We start from the raw sequence: 18,999 nt of genomic DNA on the forward strand, positions 1-18,999 counted from the left end.
TACCTACATTGGCGCATCGCCCGGCGGCGTATCTCCGCACTCATATCCTATGGATATGACACGCACATATCCCGTTACTGTACCGTGGACTGGTGATCATCCCGACACGCGGATATGTATTGATGCAGGTTGACATTTCCATGGCTGGCGTTACCTGCTCTGCCCACCCTCCCGGATGATCGGGTTGTTGGTCACTATGTTTACTATGTGGGGATTTCGCATCTTACTTATCTGTGAACTTGCATCCCTGGGTTCCATATTAACCTGTTGTACTTTATATCTGTGTATGCGTACATATATTTCTACATGTGTACTGATATCTATTTCCGTATCTGTGTATGCACATAAGTACATATGTGGTCGACTTGCGGCGATAGTGGCAGCATACGGCTACGCCGTGTGCTGTAGAACCAGCGTGCGGTGAGGTGTTGGCGTTCCATGCTCTGCTGGCTATTGGGTGTGCAGTGTTTGGGCGGTGCCTTTGTTGGAGTCACACATAGGTCCGGCCATACGGTACACATTACGGGCGGACATGTTTGTGTGGCGTCCATTTCACTGTGTGTGCAGGTAAGGAGGTGTCAGTCCATGGGGCCTACACTGTCAAAGTATGTGCTATGCGTTCCCTCTTTGCCAGGGCGTAGGCATATTGGGTACGCCTCCGTCTACCTACTGGGGCTGGCACAGCGTGTTCATGGCGCTGAACGCCCTGTGCCTGTGCTTGCCTTGGCAGTTGTGGCGGACTTGGTGGCCCTACACCATTATGTCCCTGCAGCAGCTGTTTCCGCAGAATCATATTGTGTAGCATACAACATACTATGAATATGTGGGCACATGTGCCTGGAGAGTACTGCAAGGCTCCACCGGATGTATCCAAGCACCGGAACTGTGATTTCAACATCCCAAACACACGCTCTATGATTATTCTGGTTTGTGAGTGTGCCTCATTATGGCGTTCTTGCATGTGTGTGTGTGCATTTCTGATGGGTGTCATCAGCCACGGCTCCAGTGCATAGCCAGCATCCCCCACAAGGTGACCTTGTGTGATGTCCCCCCTGGCGAATACCTGATACAGCTGTGAGGCATGCCAGATATGGGAGTCGTGGAAGCTTCCAGGGCTGCCAGCACACACATCCATGATAATGCCCTGCGCATTGCACACGACCTGGCAATTGATGGAGGGGTATCCCTTGTGGTTTATGTAGCGTCTACCCTGCTCCCCGGGCGGTGACTTGATTTCTATGTGCGTACAGTCGATCGCACCCAGTACCTCCGGGTATTGTGCCACACGGTGGAAGCGGCGCATATTGCTAGCCAACTCCTCCTGAGATCTGGGGAAGTTTATATACTCATGGGCATGTCGTAACATGGCATCCAGGAACTGGTGTAGTACCCTAGATGCTGATGCCTGTGAGATACCCATTATATCCCCGGTTGGCCTTTGAAAGGTACCTGTAGCCAGTATTCGCAAGCTCACACATACCTTTGTGTCCACTGGGATGGGCTCCCCTCTGTTGTCTCTTGTTCTCAGGCGTGGCGGCACAGCTCCACTATTTGCTGTAACGTGTCCCTGTCCACCCTGTAGCGCTCTACTATCTCCAGGTCTTGCAGCCCCTGGTAGGTCACCCTTGGTCTGAACACTCTCCTTCTCCTGTGAGGCCTACGGTAGTTGTCGGCACCGTCCTCCGCAACTCCGTCTGTCTCTGCCACATACCTATGCATCACGGCCACGGCGGCACCCACCATATACATATTAAGAGTTCCCCGTGTGTTTACACCCTACGGTGCGGCGTTTGGGAAATCGCTGTGTGTTGTGTGCATTCACACTTTATACTGTTGTGCTGTATACCCGGTGATGTCATTGGGTGTGTCTGTGCAGCCGTATCCATGGATCATTTTCGGTGTTTTACGGTTGCAACTGCAACGGTATTGCCTTTAGTGTTACATTACAGTTGCCTGCATTGGCTTAGCTTTGCATCTTACATTACTGCATCCTGCAGGCACATGGCATATGATGCATTTTATCTGCAGCCGCAGTTATGCTACCTCTGTACTTGGCTGTACTATTTCGGTTCTTTGTTCTTTGCATTTCTACTACATCCCCTACTATCTTTGCATTCATATGCCTCCCCTTTCCCGTTATGCAGGAGTCTGCATACAGAGTTGTCGGCTGCCGTTTGCCCTTCCTGGATTGATTGGTGTTGATTGCTCATTACGGCTCCAATTACACTGCTTCCGCATTTCCTCATATTCTCCGCATTACCTTCCTATATCCGTGGTTGTTGACCGGGAGGCCGTCACATGACTGGGTTGGGGAACGTAGTCATCCTCGTGCACATGCATCTGTGCACGCATTATGTACTCTCAGCGCATCTATTTCCTCACACGCCCGGTCCTGCTGCTGTGATGTGCATTGTACAGCCCAGGTTTGCTGGCCTCCAATATGCTTCCTCCTACAGTGGCACACCCCTCTGCGATTGACATGTATCTCGTGTAGGCCACTCCTCGGTGTAGTACCGCTGCGCCGTTTGCTCCATCCTTACACCGGCGCCAGCTTTGCGATTCACTATTATCTGCCTCATTTGCATGGCATTGACTGCTAATACATGGTTATGGCGCCGAACACTGCCACCACTCCTTGACAACCCTTGCGCTGGGGTTGAGGCTTTCCATACATACTATGGTGTGTGGTGGCTGTACAGCTGATGTGTATTATACAGCTCTTTTAGGACATTGTCATATTATTTCATTGCTTTGCACCTTCTGTACACATATCCAGGGGTTCTGCTGTGGTTTCTACGTACATGACATTTTTGTCATTATTTACAGTTTGTGCATGTTTTCTTTGGACATTCTCGGTGCCTTTCGCCTTTGGCATATTGCACCTGTATGATACCTGACGTTGACAGCCTTCCGTTACTCCTTGGTCATGTTTGGGTAAATGTAAACCGTTTTTTTCGGTTTACATTGCCGTGCCCTTACGCTACGCATGCCCCACTTCGTGAATCGCTATTTGCCTTCATTTGCATGGTGCAATACCGCACACAGTGTGATTAGCATACCTACGCCGGGGGCGGCGCAGGTCCAGCGCACGCCGGTAGTGCACGTGGGATTGCTTCATACCTGAATCGCTCGGTGGCCATATTTGGCTTTATAACGCCGACGCTATGCTGGCGCCTGGCGCAAGGTTCATGAATCCCGGGGAGTATTTTTTTTTTGGCTAAAACAGGCTAAACAATGCAATAATACAGTAAATAAACACAGAAAAGGTGAAGCCCTAAACAGTAAATGCAATTAAGTAAATGCAATTAAATATCTACAAAATTAAAGGTGGGGAAAGTTTTGAAATTATTTATTGTGATCTAATTTTTTTATATCACAAAACCCTGGCATTTTAACAGGGGTGTTTAAACTTTTTATATCCACTGTACATGTAGTTAGTTGTTAGACTTTTTTTCTGGTACCTTTTCACTAGTGACTAATTAAAGTGTGCTTTTACATTAAGAAGACCCAGATTGCAATTCTAGTGGCAGTAGTAAGGTAACCTGGTTAGTCCAAGCTAGAAAATGCACAGGGAGGCTTACAGTGAGAATTACTTGTTCTAATTAGTTATTTTTATTTTTTTTCTGATAATTTTTCACTTTTGGACAACTAAAGTGTGTTTTTACATTAAGAAGGCTGGGGCTGCAATTCTAGCAGAAATAGAAGGGTAACCTGGGCTGTCAAAGTTGTGAAACACACAAGGGGGCTAAAAGTGACAATTATTTGTTGTAGCTAGTTGGTACCTTTTCACTTTTGACTAACCAAAGTGTGCTTTTTACATTAAACAGATGGAGACTGCTATTCTAGTGGCAGTATTAAAGTAGCCTGGTCAGTCCGAATTGGGAAACACAAAGGAATGCTTAAAGTGAGATTGTTTCATCAGCCAGAGGGCTTTTTTAGGGACTTAGTTTGGTATTAATCTCTACTTGAGAGCTATTTTTGCTGTGTTTTAAATTAAGAAATTCCAGGATTATCTATCTTAGGGAAGAGATGTTTATCTGGTCTCTCTGAGTTGAGAGGTACTCCAGGGAGCTGAAAGTTTAGCCGCTTATTGGCCAGAGGACACAGGAGTTAGTTGTTAGCTTTTTTCTGTCTTCTATAAAATTAAATGCATTTCAGCAGAACTGTTCAGCACTCACTATGGCTAGCAGTATCCTCTATAGTAGCAAACCTGTAAAGCTAGTACTTAGGACTTTAATCCATAACACAGAAAGGCTTTGCATGGAGCTAAGATTAGGGCAACTTGTTAAAGCATTAAACAGCACTAAGATCATAGCATTATCTAACATTTAGCCTTCACCTTTGACACCACTCAGATGATCCCTGTAAAACCAAGACCCTATCACATAATAGCCCCACCCTAATTCTTAAAGAAACTAACACACCATGTGAGAGATATACATAAATACCCCCTTGGAAGCAAAAAATCTCACTTACAAACAAGCTTGTCACAAACTCACACACTGCACCCATCACACATACTGCTTACCACACACTTAGACCTTCTTAAGTTGAGGCACTTAAAAGAAACCTCTCCAAACCTCAAAGAACTCCTAAGCCAGCAAACTGCAACACCTATCCTAAATAATCACTAAAGTATACACACAAAAACACCTAACCCACACATAAGCCTACAGTCAATGATCTTCCAAGAACAAAGCCTATAGGCCAAGCAAACATTTTAGCTAGTACTCTTGTATGACACACAGATACTCCTCTCACCAGGCTGGACAAGGACAGAATAATGGTTACCTGCCTATCTGGAGCCAGGATCTGCAATATCATGCACGCACTCAGGTTACTGCACCACAGGTACCAATATGATTCTGTCATAGTCTGAGTGGGTGCAAATGACCTGAGGTATGATTCTGTCATAGTCTGAGCGGGTGCAAATGACCTGAGGTATGGTTATGTCATAGTCTGAGCGGGTGCAAATGACCTGAGGTATACCTCACTGGACTATATGAAAAGAGACATTATGGGTATCTCTGATTATGTGTCACTGACATTTACATGCCTTGCAGTGAGCAGCATTATACCTTCACAGTAGGAGAGAAAATGATTGATTTTAATAATTGGCTTAGTGTCTGGTGTCAGTCCATGGGAATCCAACAGCTATCTGCATGACATGATTAACAGGCCACTTTACTTTGCCAAGGCTGGTCTGCACCTGTCCCCCTGGGCTTTTGGATATTGGCTAAAACTTTATTCATCCACTTAGAGCCTTTTTAGGTAATGTCAAAAATAAAACTACCAACATTGCAAAACTACAACTAAGTAAAATTTTAAGGCAACCTTAAAGTGTTACTACTCATTGCTGGGAGCCTAAACAAGAAAATTCACACCCTACAAGCTCTTCTCACTCTGGAGGATCTAGACATCTGTGCTGTTACAATGACTTGATTTAAAGCCACAGAAAGTGCTTTCCACACATTTAGACCAACAGCAGCACAGACAAGGCTAAAGGTGGAGTTGTTTCAATCTACACTAGTAGCAAAAACAACTCTAGGCTGGTAAAACAGGATAACGCCCTGGACTATATCCATGTCAAAGTCTCCATAGACAAGATTTACTACCATGTCCTGGCCAGCTACAGGTCAACTTTTATAAACCCATGAAGCTCACAACTCTTACCTAGACCTACTAGAGATCCTCACCTTCCAATACCCTATTTATGGGAGACTTTAACTTCCCCTCTATAGACTGGGTAATGTACATACCTCTAACTCACAGGCACAATGTTTCATGGACATTATCAACCCAAACACCCTGGGCTAGATAGTGCATTCTCCAACCAGAGGATCAAATGTATAGTACTCATGAATATGGAAGAGCATTGCCCCCCCCCCCCCCCCATCAAGTCCACGCTGGTGAAGTCAGACCACAAAGCTGTCTCCCCCAAAATAAAAATCAATCCAGAAAACTGAACTAAACTTGTAACAGTTAGGAAATATTCTAAAGAACAAGTAATCTCTGTGGTATCCCTAAAGTCTCAAACAGCCCACTAAACAAGTATAGTGGATCCAAAAACAAAACAGTGTAAGAAACGTCTCTGTGTGGAAGATTTTCAATTCATATATATCTAGATAAACACTGTATATTAATAAGATCAGTTAATGTTAATAGAAGTAGCTAACTTAAACTCGCTCTAAGTAAAAAAAATAATAAAAAATAAAATTTGAAATATTTATACAGAATTACTAAGTAAATATTTACTGGTGTCCGCATGAATAATATGGCCAAGTTTTATGCCTGATGCCCTTCATGATGCAACCCTCCCCATTTACCCAGGCTTGGGACCGGCACAAAGAAATGCACTGGCTTGTGCATCACCAGTGGCTGTGTTCAGTAAATATGTACATACCGGATTGGTCAAGGCCTGGGTTAACAACGACCACCACCAGTACTGTTAGCCAAAAGGGTGCTTGTGGAAATTGGGCTACTGTTGGCTGAAGGAGGAGAGGAGGTGGAAGGCATGGCCAAAGGCAGGAAGAGAGGAGAAAGGCTAGGACTGTGGTAGTGAGGGTCAGAACTTTGAATGTTGGCAGTATGACTGGTATAGGGAGAGAGCTAGCTGATATGATGGACAGAAGGAAGGTTGGTATAGTGTGTGTACAAGAGACCAGATGGAAAGGGAGTAAGGCTAAGTGTATCGGAGGTGGGTTCAAATTGTTTTATCATGGTGTGGATGGGAGGAGAAATGGCATAGGAGTTATCCTGAAGGAACAGTATGCTAAGAGTGATTTGGAGGTGAAAAGAGTGTCGGATAGAGTGATGTTTATGAAGCTGGAAATTGATGGTGTAATGATGAATGTTGTTAGTGCATATGCTCTACAAGTTGGGTGTGCGATGGACGAGAAAGAAACATTTTGGAGTGAGTTGGATGAAGTCATGTTGACTGTACCCAAGGGTGAGAGAGTGGTGACTGGAGCAGATTTCAATGGGCATGTTGGTGAAGGGAACAGAGGGGATGAGGAAGTGATGGGTAGGTATGGTGTTAAGGAGAGGAATGCAGAAGGTCAGATGGTAGTGGATTTTGCGAAAAGGATTGACATGGCTGTGGTGAATACGTATTTTAACAAGAGGGAGGAGCATAGGGTGACATACAAGAGTGGAGGAAGATGCACACAGGTGGATTATATCTTATGTAGGAGGGCCAGTTTGAAGGAAATTGGAGACTGTAAAGTGGTGACTGGGGAAAGTGTAGTTAGACAGCATAGGATGGTGGTTTGTAAGATGACACTGGTGATCAAGAAGAGGAGGAGGAGTGTGATGGCAGCACCAAGGATCAAATGGTGGAAATTGAAAAAAGGTAATTGTGAGATGGAGTTCAGGGCAGAGTTAAGACAGGCACTGGGTGGGAGTGAAGAGTTACCAAATAGCTGGGTAACTACAGCAGAGATAGTAAGGGAGACGGCTAGAAAGGTGCTTGGTATGACAACTGGACAGAGAAAGGACGACAAGGAGACATGGTGGTGGAATGAGGAAGTACATGAGACTATATAGAAAAAGAGGCTGGCGAAGAAGAAGTGGGATTGTCAGAGAGATGAAGAAAGTAGACAGGAGTATAAGGAGACGAGGTGCATGGTAAAGAGAGAGGTGGTGAAGGCTAAGGATAAGGCGTGTGAAGAGTTGTATGAAAGGTCGGACACTAAGGAGGGAGAAAATGACCAAAACTGATTGGCTAGACAGAGGGACTGAGCTAGGAAAGATGTGCAGCAGGTAAAGGTGATAAAGGATAATGAGGGAAACATACTCACAAGCGAGGAGAGTGTGTTGAGGAGATGGAAAGAGTACTTTGAGGGGTTGATGAATGAAGAGAATGAGAGGGAGGGAAGGTTGGATGATGTGGGGGTAGTGAATCATGAAGCGCAATGGATTAGCAAGGAGGCCATCTAAAATTTTTCATCTCCAAATTCCTTACTTAATGACAAAGGTAGTAGGACAATTGACAAGTACATAAAGTTTATGTTTTAGCTTTCCATACCATTAATTATCAAACCCATACAACCAGGTACCTGTTATCCATTCTTGATGCTGTGTCCAAGCATATTCCTAATTCTCTTGACAGTGACTTTAAATGTGCTCTTTAAAATATGGCTTTTTTCCTCCTCAGATTGCATATCACTGCATTAAGTGTGCCTAGGATGTGGCAGATGCTTCTTCTACAGCAGCTGCCACTGGGCATGTCCTTAGAAGGTTACTGGCTCAGAATCCAGTCACTCACTGAGTATAATGAAGCCAAGCTTTCAGGTGCTCTTTTAGATTAGTGTTACTTTTATGGTCCTCTTCCTGCTTAAATTAAAAAAAAGAATAGAGGAAATGGGTAATATTATGCAGGGGTTAAAGCAACCTTTCCCCTTCCCCTCCAAAATATCAGAGAAATTGCCCTTCCAAATCAGGCTTTTTCTGTCACAAGAAACATACTCAGCAGAGAGGCAAAAATCCAAAAAGACGTATCAAGATAAGCCCAAATCAAACTTAAAGGAATGAAGGGACCTTTCCCAAATAAACCGCCTAGGTTCTGATTACCTCTCTCTCCTCTTTTACCCACCTCATTTCTAGCATCCTCCAAATATCCAAAAATGCTTTGTGTCAGACTTCTGGAAAACAATCATAACAAAGGTTTTGGTTTTACAAATCATTCAGAAATAGTACACCCTACAGTGAATTCCTTTTCTTCTCAGGAGATGAATGTGTAATTGAAACTGTTCCTCTCTGTCACAGAGGAAAGGGATTCTACTCCAGATTTGTCCTTGCCCCAATAAAAGAAGATGCATGGAGACAAGTTCTGGATTTGTCTCCCTTGAACACTTTTTTGAAGGTTCCAAACATTTGAGATGTTAACACTCAAGAAGCTTTTCTCCATTTATATTTCCAGAGCTTTTCTGATTACATTGGATCTCAAGGATGTTTACCTCCATGTTCCCATTCATCCACATCACAAGAAATGTTTATGATTCTGTACATTGGGGTTTCACACTCACGTTACTGCTTTGCCTTTTCAGCTTCACACTGCTTCAGGAGTGTTCACAATGTATATAGCCTCTGTCATAGCTATCTGCAGGCTACAAGATATTCACATTTTTCCTTATCTGTATGCCTTCCGGATTCAAACTCCAATTCTATTGAAAGGCCTTTGAGATTTTCAGTTCATTTTCAACCTCTTTCAGAACTTGGATTAATTCTGACCTTCAGTGCATTCAGTCTGCCTCCTTGTCATTCTCTAGTGTCTCTAGGTTGCTATATTAACACATCCCCTAAGATGCCCGTTTTCCTTCATGCAAGATTCAATTATTAACAGACCTTTTACTAAGCACTGAAAGAGAGTTTCTGAGAGTCCTGTGATACATGTCAGCCACAATACAAGTGATTCAATTTGCCAGACTCCATTCTATCTGGGCCCAATGCTGTTATCCTTTCATGAAGAAAGAACTGTTTTGGTAGATTATTCAGTTAAGAGCAAATTCTGGAGTTCCATTTCTTAATCCCCCTCCTCTACAATAGGTCTCCACAGACTTATCAGACTGGACCTTGGGAGACTGCTCAGTGAGTTTCAAGGTCAGGGTCTTTGGTCAAAGATAGATCATAGCAGAGCATATAAACATAAAAGAAATGAAAACATTAATTCTTGCTCTCCAATTTCTGCATTGCCTTTAGACCCTTGGAACTCTCCAAGTTTTGACAGAGAATACCACTCTCATGTGCTACTTCAACAGGAAGATACAAAGTCATATCACCTGTGCTGGTTGGCAGTGATGGTTTGGTACACTGAAAATCACCACAGTCTTTTGCCATAATAGTTAAGGTCTTAATCTCACTAATACAAAGTAGATTGTTTGATTTTGACCTCTGGTTATTGACTAGGAATGCAATAGTCTGCAGACTGATAACCTAGTATTTACAATGAACCTATGAATCTATGTGTAAGACATTTGCTTTCCATCAGAGGAGAACATCTTAGCAAACTACCTCAGTAGATCCAGGGCAGACCCTCATGAATGGTTGGTTCATAGGGAGGTCTTCTATTATACTGCGCACCAGTGGGGCACCATCAAGATAGATCTTTTTAGCTTCCACCCTGGAAATCAACTCAGCCTGCTTTGCTCGAGGATTCCTTATGAACAAGCCTGGAGAATGAGGACCTTCTCCTTCCCATGGAAAGAGAAATTCCTGTATACCTTTATTTCCTTTCCTCTCATACACAAGGTTCTCTTGAAGATTCAGAAAGACAATCCCAGAATTCTGTTGGTGATCCTTTCTTGGTTAAGACAGCAGTGGTTCTCCCTTATATTTTATCTAGCTATGGCCAATCACCACATATTATCCTCATAGGGTGGACTTGAAAATCGAAAAGGTTTTATTTGAGATGCCAAAAAATAAGACTGGCTCCCTGTTAAGAAGGGTTACCTGATATGCTTGAATATTCTTGTGAGCTGCACAATTCTGGCGTGGCTTATACCTCTATTAGGGTACATTTGTCAGCCATTTCAACTTGTCCTATGGATTCACCTCTTTTTTTCATGTTTTGAGGTCAATTAGTTCTTAAAAGGCATCCTGAACATCACCCCCCCCCCCAGAAAATCTGCTCATCCACTATGGGACCTGAATTATGTTCTTGAGAAATTAACTTGCTACCATATGATTCTGCTTTCCGCGGTGGTGAGTGGTAGCATTGTTGCCTCACAGCAAGAGGTTCTCCCATTCGATTCTCGGCTAGAGTGCGGGGAGTGCCTTCTGTGTGGAGTCTGCATGTCCTCCCCATGGTTGAGTGGGTGTTTGAAAGATATGCATATATGGGCGTGCCTTAGTTAAAGGTTAAACGTCGAGCTGGCACCTCGGCGTTCATGAAGATCTACTGCCAATCATTAGCAGACCGGAGTTCCGCTGTGGCGACCCCTAACTGGGAAAAGCCAAAAGACAACAACAACAACCATATGATTCTGCTTTAAAATTCTGCACATGGAAAACAATTCCTGTAGTAGCATTAACCTCTGCAAAGAGATTTTCTGATTTACAAGCCCTCATGACTGTCACACCCTTTCTGATTTTCCAGAAGGACAAAGAATCACTTAGAACCAACTCATACTCATACCACTAAACATCTTAGTGCAAGAAATCTGGACAAAGCTTAAACTAATGGGGACAAAGGCCTAGAAGTAGGGACAGATTTTAAATATTGTTCTTATAAACTTAAAAAATTGCTAGAACAATATGAGTTGTATTAGCATGCATTTTCTGAAGGATATGAAGTATGAAACTCAACTGTATATCATTACTTAGTGATGTCAATCCTCAGCAATTTGCAAGAAAACCACAGATTTTCTAAGGAACAGACCAAAAATATAAGGCAAAAACCTGGACGTTTTGTGAAAATCTCAACAGTTAAGAGGTATGCTCATCTTTCATGCTTAATGTAGTGAAATGTTTCTGAATCAGTCCATTCACCTTCCTTCATTTTTTCCAAAACCCTCAAAACAAAGGTGAAAAGATGCTTCATTTACTAAATGTACATTTGCCAATGCAGATTTTACTTGTACGAAGCTAAAGATTAAGTATTTATATTTTCTTTGAAGGTAAAAAGCAAGGTCTCCCAGTATCCAAGTAGAATATTTCCAGACTGATTTCCCTCAGCCTTTCCTTTTGTTGTTTTTTCCATGGGAAATCCATCCTAAGGCACATTGTTCATTCTACAAGAGCTGCAGCATATCTTCATGTGCTTTTCTTTTCAAAGACCTCGACTCCAAATCTGTCTTAGAGGCAGCTACTTGCTCTTCCATTTACACATTTGCCAAAATTTTGAAAAGTGATGCTTTTCATAGAACCAGAACAATGTTTGTCAGAACCATACTTCAAGGATTACTGGACTACAGTTCTGCCCCCCCCCCACCCCCCGACAATTAAGGTTTTGGCAAACTCTATCAACATTACTGCAAGAGTGATTTAATGAGAAACATAGTACAGTTGTGCAAGAACTTACTATAACAGTAGATGTTCAAACAGATCGTTGTTGCAGTATATGCAGAGCCAGATCATGGTCAAACGGGGCCCTAAGGAGGGTTATGGATTGGGGCTTCCCTGTCCACAACAGTCCCCCCAGCTCTCTAACACCCCCCAGCAGCTTTTCCAGTGTCCCCTTACTTGGCTATTTCTCCCCAGTTACCATAAACACTGTTCAAATCTGTCAGTGCTCATACTATTTTTCACTTTTACAATGATTACAGATATTCAGATTTAATTTAATACATTTATTTCAAATTTTATACACAATCATATAGATATTTGCCAAACAAAGCAATATTATCAGTAAACTTCTCTGCCCTTGAAACTCACATTTATTGAAACAACATTGCAACCCACATTCAAAGAAAATGCATCTGGCCAGTGGCAGATTAAGTTTACCTTTGGGCTGTTTTCAAACCATAGGCCCCTTGCACACATTTTCAGGGTTTTTCATGCATGTGTTTTTTGATGTACCATTCTGATTGTATTTAATTATATTCCTTGTACAATACAGCACCACTTGTTAGTTTTGAACATTTTTCCAGTATGCAAAGAAACAAAATGTACAAACCTATAATGAAAAAACTGCCCATTTCAGAATATTTCAACCGTAAAAGGTCACTCAGACTTCTGTAATTACAATCCACCAGTATCAGTCAATATGCACAATCTCTGAAGAAGTAAAAGTCATCTAAATAATTCCACATTAAAGAGATCTGTAACTAATGAAGAGGTTGCTACTAGCAAACTTTATATTTCAGTGTTTCATCTACAAATTCAATGCCTGCTGTCCTTGATGGATAAATTGCTTATGTTACATTAAAAAAATGGTAAGCTGGCAATACTGGAATAAGGAACAGATGGCAAACTGACAACATGTTCATAGTTAAAGACATTTTATCTAAAGGAGAACACACTCAGGACTGCAGCATCCCACCCCTCTTAAAGTACAACACAGTATCAGTTATCCATACACAGGGTGTGGGAGCAGAACCCACAGGTTTCTGCAGCAAAGGCAAGTTTGCTACCTGTTGTGCTACTAATGCTGATTTCAGATTCTCTAGCAAAAACAGTGATGACTATTTGCTAAACAAAACAGTTGCAACCATGCCTCTTGTCTTTTAACTTTTGAGAGAAAGTTCACAATAGTTGATTGGACCTTTTGCCAAAACTTGCCCATCCCATTAAAGACAACCTCTCTGGGTAGCATGATCAGCAGTAAACTTCTCTTCCTTTGAAGCTCACAATTCGTTGAACATGTACAGCAACTTATAGTCTGGTAGTTGGCGTAGAGGATTCAGGCCCTTGTCTCCTGTAACTAAGCTACAAGGTTTGAGCCTGGTTAAATTAACTAACCTGCTAACCCTAACAAGGTTATTACACACACACACACACACATGCACACGCACATGCACAAACACACACACGCACACGCACACACACACACACACACACACACACACACACACACACACACACACACACACACACACACACACACACACACACCATAGCTTCCAATAATATTGTGTGGATGCAACAGGAATGGTTGGGTGTTTAAATTCCACATGCAGAGACAGAGTCGAAGAAGCAAACAACAGTAGGTGTGGATGGATACATGATGAGATGCTAATTTTGCAGCCAGAGGCCATTCTTAAAGGCAAACACCATTAAAGATGACATTTTTTTTTAATTTTAAATTAAAATGTAAATGTTGTGGCAGCCTTCCAGCCAATGGGCTACTCCCAGCCAGCGGGACCCTAGGGATTGAATAGGTTGCCTAGTGTTGGATCCAGTTCAGAGTATATGTTCCTCCTTTCATCCCCCTTTATTCTTACTTTCTCCTTTAAGTCACTGGAATCCTCATTTTCCTATCCCTTTTCCCTGAGTCTGTCCTCTTTATGCCAAGCCTCATATCTGAGGCAAGAAAGGTTTAAGTACCAGCATAGAGCTCTTGTACCTAGGTCCAAGGTTTAAGTACCAGCACAGAGCTCTTGTGTCTAGGTCCAAGGTTTAAGTACCAGCACAGGGCTCTTGTGCCTAGGTCCAAGGTTTAAGTACCAGCACAGAGCTCTTGTGTCTAGGTCCAAGGCTTAAGTACCAGCACAGAGCACTTGTGTCTAGGTCCAAGGTTTAAGTACCAGCACAGAGCTCTTGTGCCTAGGTCCAAGGTCAAAGATATGATGCATGAAGAGGGGCTCACTAAGGATTAGTATACTGCAGGAATGTATGTTATCTTTGGCTGGGTACCACCCAGTTGTCAATGTTATTGCAGCTGATCTGTTTGGAGATCTACTGTTATGGTAAGTTTTTACCCAGATGTACTTTCTCCACACCTCTGGTGTGAATCCAGTGGAGAGGAGGAGATTGAACAGGTTTAGTAGTGAGTCTACAAGACGGCATCTGGTGCTGGCGAGAAGGTAGAGTGGCACATTGTCAGGAACCATGGAGCTACTGTTTTTGGCTCAGAGATGGTGCTCAGGACTTGCTCTGAAGTGGTCAGTGGGATGTGGACATGCTAATACACAAGTGAAAGTTAGGTGGAGAAAGGGGAGTAAAGTCTGACCTGAATTTTCTGATAATATGCTGGATATGAACTAAGGGGATGAGTATGTGTTGATGTTAATATGTATTAACTCAGTACATTGCTGGACATTACTTCTAAGATCCTGGAAGGTGAAAGGCCGAGTTACCAGATGCTTGTTTGGTACTAATAAACCCTTGAACACCATCTGTGTTTTTTTTTCATTACTTCTAAGGTCCCTGACACAGCTGAAGAAAGCTGTATGTTTTTCCGTAGCATAAATGTAAATTTTCAGTTCATACTAGCTTTTAGAATATTTGATTTTGATTCTGAATTCTTTGTTGATAGTTCTGAGTTTACCTATTATGTTTTGGGTATTAAGTTTGCTCATTTGGGCAGTGAGTTTCTTACTTTTCTTGTATAGTTTATTTATTTTAGGGTTCCACCGTGGGGCTGTTCCTAAACTTTTCATTGTGTTTATGTCTGATGGGATTTATACCTCAATGTGTGCTTTGAGGTGGGAATAGGAAGTCTGCAAATGTGTGCAAGACAGGGCCATCATGCATAAACCTCATCAGGTTATTAGGTAGCGGGAGGAAGTTTACATTAGACTAGTTTGTAAAGACAAGATTTTGGTGGCGAATCAGGTTTTACCTAAACAGTGACTATTACTGAACAGTAGTTTGACTTGGACAGTGATGATGTAACTGCAGGTGTTGAGCATACATGAGTTATAGCAGTGAGGACTAGATTCAACACTTTTGAGCCCCTAGTTGGGAAGTGAGACATACCACTCAACCTATTTCCTTAAGAATTTTGAGCAAAGGAAAAATAAATAAATACAAGGGACGTTTAAATATTAGTCTAATTCAATTAACAAGAGAACAAGGTTTGCATCATCATGCATTTTCTGAACAGCAAGCATGAAACTTTAATGACTGGCATTATTGCCTGTCTGTAATCCTCAGTAACTTACCAGAAATTTCAACATTTTTTTTATGAGGGGCAGGGAAGAAATATGAGGTAAAATTATGAAGGTTGTTAAAAGAAAAAGACAGCTGATGTTCTAAAATCTTTTCTTAGTGCATGTGCTCCAGCATAGCACTTCTGCTGTGAATGTGTGTGACATAGCAGGAACGCTACCAGCAGTGGCGGCTGGTGACTTCAAATCAAAGGGGGGCTGCAGGGGATAGCTGAATGGGTGGGGTCAATAGGAAGAGGTGCGGCCAACTAGAAAGGGGAGGAGCTATGCTCAAAACCACAAAAACTAACTTTAATTAAATATGCTGCCATGGGTGCCAAACCCTCATTATGAGAGTCCAATCAAAACAAATGAAGTGTAAAAGAATAAAAATATTTAAATGCATTGGCTGCATGACAGCTTACTTAATATCTAGATGGAAACAAAAATGTTGTGAGGCATGAAAAAGTAAATTACTTTTTAAATACATTACAGGAATGCCAGTCAAAATCAAGTATAAGAAAAACAAGCAGCACTCAACTCAAACTACTTCTCCTTGCACTGCAGTTCTAATTATAATTTATATTCAGCTTTATTAAAGCACCCAGTAACATGCTGAAAGTAGCAATCTCTGTGATGCCCCACTTGTAAAAATGTTTCTTATCCAAAACAGACCTGCTGCCTGACAACTGTCTACTTGTTTCATGGGAAAACACGATCAAAGTAAAATGAAAAGCAAACAAGAAACAAGCTCAAGATACATTGCTTAAATTATTACTGTACAGGTTATGGACCACACATGAATGGCATTCTGTTTAGTTTACTGGTAAAGCCCTCAGAGATCACTAGAAGTCTCCAACAAGTGTAATGAGCTTCTTAAAATAATGTAATCCTGTCCTTTACTACAAATACTGTCATATGCATTTCAATATCCAATGTTTATACATTATCTAGTTAAGTATTCTCTGCATGGCAACAACAGAAAGGCTTCAATGTTGGCAATTCTTTAACAGTATGCTTATTAAAGCTTACTTGCACGTTATGATCTCAGACAAGCTTACTTGATGGTCATTAAAGCATTGCTACTTAAAACACAGAGCAACAGGCACTTTGAGTAATAGCATAAATCAACAGTACAAAAATATGACAGAAACCAGACCATACTGCAAAATCAAGAACAGATGAAAAGCCACTGTAGTACTTGTGTCTACCTTGTATGGGGGGATACGCTGCACATTTACACTGCATAACTGCTCCTTGCTTTGCTTGGACACATCTAGAGTCACTACATGGGGGAGTGGGGTGCAACAAGTATGTCACAATTTGAAATGTCTCTGGCTGACGGTGATTGGCACTAACACATTTGTCATACCTCTCACCCTCAGGGCAAGAAATCTGGGCAAAGCCATACATAGAAGTGGGACAAAGGCCCAAAAATAAGGACAATTTTTAAATATTGTTCTTATAAACTTAGAAAGATAATAGAATAGTAGGTCTTGCATTAGTATGAATTTTCTGAAGGATATGAAATCTGAAACTCAAATGCCTGTCATTATTTTCTAACTTCAGTCTTTAATGATTTACCACTAATTTGCCAAAAAAACACAATTTTATGAAAAATGGACCAAAAATGTGATGCAACAATATAAAATAGCCACACAATACAGCTGGGAACCCGTCAAAGAAGGGACACTTTAATATTAGTAATATTAGTACTGCTAACTTGAGTGGCTGACAACATAAGAGTCTACATGCATTTCTGAAATAAAAGTAATCTATAACTCTAATTATTACAGTTATTTCTTAATTGTAAACCCTCCATGTTTTCTTCCAAAACTGCTATTTTGCAGAGGGATTATTAGGGGAAGAGCAACATTTTGAGCCAAATTCAGGGACAGTTGAGAGGTTTGGCTATGCCTAATTCTATAAAGCAATTTGCATGTACCTCTCAACCTGTTAATGTAATAAATCTGGGCAAGGCCAAATATATTGGGGGAACATATAAACAGTACTAAAAATTGCTCTTGTATAAACTGGGACAGTTGATAGAACAGGTCTTACTTTAGCATGCATTTTTCTGTAGGTTATGATGTCTGAAACTAGTGTGTCATTATTTAGTGACTTAATTCCTAAATGATTTGCCAGAAAACCACAAATTTTATGAGGAACAAACCAAAAATAAGAAGCAAAAAACCCATTCATTCTTTGAAAATCTGGACAGTTGGGAGATATAGTTCAGCTGGGGCTGTCTAAGTTTGCCGCCCTTCCCCCTCACAAAACCATGGTCGAATGAAGCCTCCCCCTGCAGCCATTCCAATGATTCATTACTTTGCTATTTCACTCCATTTACCATAAACACTAATGTGCATACTGATTTACTTCTATGATGATTTGAACTTCATTTGAAAGTTTTATTTTGCATTTTACAGGACAAACACTAAGACATCTGCTAAACAAACTTGGCATTAAAATTTCTCTGCCCTTGAAACTCACATTCATTGAAACAACATTAAAACCCACATTCAAAGAAAATACATTTTACCTGTGGCAGGTAAAAATTAATTCTGGGCTGTTTTCAAATCATAGGCCCCTTGCATATGAAACATACATGTGCTCTTTGATACACCTTCCTATTGCTTTGAACATTTTTCCAGTAAGCAATGAAACAAAACTGCCCAATTCAGAACATTTCCATCATAAAAGTCTACTCAAACTTCTACAGTCCACTATTATCAGTAAATATGCACAATTCTACAGTCCACCATTATCAGTAAATATGCACAATCTCTGAAGTAGTAAAAAAGTCATCTAAATAATTCCACGTTAAATAAATCTGTAATGAAGAGGTTGCTGCTAGCAGTCACCTTTATATTTCATCGAACAATAAAGTGTCTGATGCCCCTGAGGAATAAATTGCCTAAATTACATTAACAATAAGCTAGTAATATTGCAATAGGAAATGGATGGCAAACTGATAACAGGCTCATAATTAGTATCTTAACTTTCAGTACGGCAGCATTCACCCCTTATGGGAGTAGAACCAACAACCTTCTGCATCAAAAGCAAGTACACAGCCTGTTGTGCTATTAGCACTAAACTTCTCTTCCCCTGCAGCTCTCAGCTCCTTGTAAAATCTACTCAATACTCAACTGCATCTCAACTTTGCAGCACAAGAAGTCTGGAAAAAGCCAAATTTATTGGGGTGGGTCAAAAGGGCAAAAACCAAGGACACATTAAACATTGCTTGTATAATCTTGGAAAGCTGCTAGAATAAAATGCTGTGTTACCACCATACATTTTACTGCCAAAGTCCCTGTGCAAAAAAGAGTCAGAACAACATACCACTATGCCAAATCACCTGCTTTGTGAAAGAAAAATGCTGCGTTACCACCGTACATTTTACAGACAAGGTCCATGTGCAAAACAGTCAAGAGCAACATACCACTACGCCAAATCAGCTGTTTTGTGAACG

General features: G+C 41.5%; 1 protein-coding gene across 1 annotated transcript in view; it reads left to right on the top strand.

Annotated features, from left to right (window-relative positions):
- Window positions 1–18,999, top strand: part of LOC122790978 — a 436,865-nt gene that overhangs the window by 360,020 nt on the left and 57,846 nt on the right. The window lies entirely within an intron of this gene.

This window comes from Protopterus annectens, chromosome 16.part0 (assembly GCF_019279795.1).
Source record: "Protopterus annectens isolate FY-2018-M chromosome 16.part0, PAN1.0, whole genome shotgun sequence".
In the NCBI taxonomy this organism is placed as follows: Eukaryota; Metazoa; Chordata; order Ceratodontiformes; family Protopteridae; genus Protopterus; species Protopterus annectens.